The sequence below is a fragment of the Herpailurus yagouaroundi genome, unplaced genomic scaffold (genome assembly GCF_014898765.1).
Source record: "Herpailurus yagouaroundi ecotype Mexico unplaced genomic scaffold, PumYag 77, whole genome shotgun sequence".
Lineage (NCBI taxonomy): Eukaryota > Metazoa > Chordata > Mammalia > Carnivora > Felidae > Herpailurus > Herpailurus yagouaroundi.
The window spans coordinates 1255032-1257999 of record NW_024412388.1 but is presented as its reverse complement, the minus strand read 5'-3'; positions in this window follow the sequence as shown (position 1 = coordinate 1257999).

Here is a 2968-nt window from a genome sequence, read left to right as displayed (position 1 = left end):
CATGCAGATTCTGGGCTGATCGGACAGCCCTGCCCCAGACCTTCCCAGACCCGGCTGGTTTGCCCTTGAGTGCCTCCCGCCCCCCGCCCCGAGCCTCCCACCCACGGGGGGCTGATGCAGAGTAGGAGCTGAGGAGACAGGTGAGGAGCCTGCTCTGTGGGGGCGGAGACCCCAGCATCGATGCCCCAGAGGCTGCTGGGAGCACGGAGGGGGTGGAAAGAAGGCAGGAAGAAGAGCCTCGAGGGGCCGGTGGGGACAGGGGTGGGCACCCTCCCCAGACCACGGTGCCTGGGAGAACACACATCCACACCCACAGGGGCCTGGGCCAGGCTCAGCGGCCGGGAGCCCAGGGGCTCTGCTGACCTCAGGCCCCCTCTCCACAGCCCAGGCTGCCAGTTCCTTGCTGAGCTAGGTGACCAGGCAGCCTCCTTTGTCCCCTGTGCCGGGCGGGCGGAAGGGACAGAAAGCTCCATTCGTAGCTGGCTGGCTGCTGCCGCTGGAGCCAGCTCCCCGAGCCCTTCCTCCCTGAGCTGTGCCTGTTACACAACAGACCTAAGAATAATCCAGAGGGCGGGCAGTGCAGGGGGGACGGAGCTGTCCTGCCTCCCGGGACCCCTCAAGCTGGGGGTGGGGGGGAGGGCCGATGGCACAGCAGCCCTGCTTCTGCCCAGGGCCTGAGGCCATCTGGAGGCGCGAGGGGCACCGGGGTTGCACCCACCCCAGCACCTGGGAGACCGGGTAGTACACAGGGTCCTGGTGCCCAGGGGCTGGCCGGGCCCCAAAGGCTCAGGGCCATCCGTACCCAGCGGTCCTTGGGGTCAAAAGGCCCGACCAGGCCTGCAGCAGAAGCTGCTTTTCCAGTGGGTGTGATCCCGAGCCCCCGATGGCTGCGCCCTCCCGGCGCACAGGACCCGGGGGGCTTCAGTGGACACGAATGCAGAATGGGGCGGGGTGGGGGGAAGGCGGCCCGGCCGGGACAGGGGCGCCCACCGGCAGCCCAGCCCGTGCCCTGCCCTTCGCTGGAGCAGGTGGCAGGCGGCCTGTCAGTCAGGCCAGACTCCCTCCCTTCTGGGGAGCAGGCGGCGGGCGGATGGGACAGGTCCCAGCTAATGAAGTAACAGAATGTGTACAAATGGGCCCATAGTTCTTCATCTACTGCAGACGTTAAAAATTAAAATCCAATTACAGCTCCCACTGTCAAACCTGGCTCCTGCCACGTAAACCAATCCGTGCGCGTGGAGGGAGGGGGAGGTTATGTAACCTGAACTCCCGGCTTCAGGGAGGCCCCGGGTGGGCCTGCCCCCCCCCCCCACCCCACTAGGAGGGTCCTGCAGGGGGTCAGAAGTCCCTCTGGCACCTGTGGGACTCCACAGACCCGGCTCAGACACCGGAGGGGGAGGTCCCTGCCCGATCACCTTCAGGAGGGGGCACTTCCAGCCCGCCGGATACCCTCCCTATGCTCCTAACTGTCCCCTGACGGCAGCCCCAACAGCTCTGCTGGTGGCCGGATGACAGACCCCACCCCAGCTCCGTGCACACTTCATAGCTCAGGTGGGCCAGGGTCCAAGATGTCCAGGCCAGCCGGCCCACCCTCTGGGAAGCCCCAGGTACGGTGGGCCTGCCCACACGTGCTCAGGCCGAGTCCCCCCACCTCAACCCCAAGAAGTAGCCGCTCTCTTGCCTCCCGGGGCGAGCCACAGCTTTGGGCCAGGACAGGGTTACTGACATGCTCAGCCTCGGGGAAGGGGACTGTGAGGGCCCCTCCGTCAGCCAACGGCACACACCCCGCCTGCCACACGCCGGCCTCCTCTCCGGAACCCCCGGACTCTCTCCATAGGGCCCCGCACAGGATGTGGCCCTGGGTTAAGTACAGACGAGGGGGTTGCTGGGGGCCCCAGAGCCATCTCTTCCGTTACACCCGGCGGGGGACCAGAGCTGGGTCCTGGGGTGGACAGGCAGGCTCCTGACCCCACTTCTGACCCGCCCCCCAGTCTGTAGCGCCTGAACTCCCCTCCACGGCTACAGCTGCCTGATTAAGTCTTTGGGCTCAAAAGACCCTGGTAGGACTCAAACGGGCTCACGACAGAAGCGTTTCGGCACGGTGGCCCAGGTGTCAGGAGAGCTGAGCATCACCTCTTAGAGATCAGGGCATAGGGCACAGGGAGGACACAAATGAGGTACAGTTCCAGGGATGAGGGGTGGAGACAGCCATGGGAGAAAGGCCACCCGGGTGGGGAGTCAGTGGTCATTCTGTCTGCCTCAAGGGTCACTGATCCACCTCCCCTAAGAAACGCCCCGTCGCTCTGCCAGCAGGCCCTGAACTCCAGAGCAAGTACTGCTTCCCCAGCACCAGCGCCAGCACCTTCGGACAGCCTGGGTAGGGCCATTCCAGAGCCCAGCTGGGTCCCCTGTGGGGGCAGGTCCCCCACACCCCAGCCCCTGCTGGTCAAGGGCCAGAGAGTCACCTGCAGCCAAGCGGACGTACCCACTCCAGGGAACCACATCCCACCCAGCACCTCACCACAGACCCAAATGTCTGGGGTGCTTGGGCTCCATCCACATCCAGTGAGGGGACAGGGCGCCCTCTCCGGGCTCAGCAGGGCGCAGTCTGAGCACAGGGTCACAGCCCCAGCGCGGTATCCACCCTAAACCTGGAGAGCAAAGTTCGCAGGGAGGTAGCCCCAGATGCCTCCGCGCGCACCTGCGGCCCCCAAGAGAGCCCAGGACCCCTCACCTGCCCCCGCGATCCCACCCCGCCCCCTCCAAGATCGGAGCCCTCCCTCCGGGGTCCGGAGCTCGGAGGCCCCTGGCTCCACCGCGGGCGGGCCGAGGCAGCGAGCGGGGCGCCCCCTCTCCGCGCCGTCCCCGACCCGCCCCGAGCAGCGGCGCCCCCGCGCGTCCACCGAGCCCGGGCGCAGCACCAGGGGCGGCGCGGCACCTACTGTGCTTCCGCGGGGCGGCTCCCGCG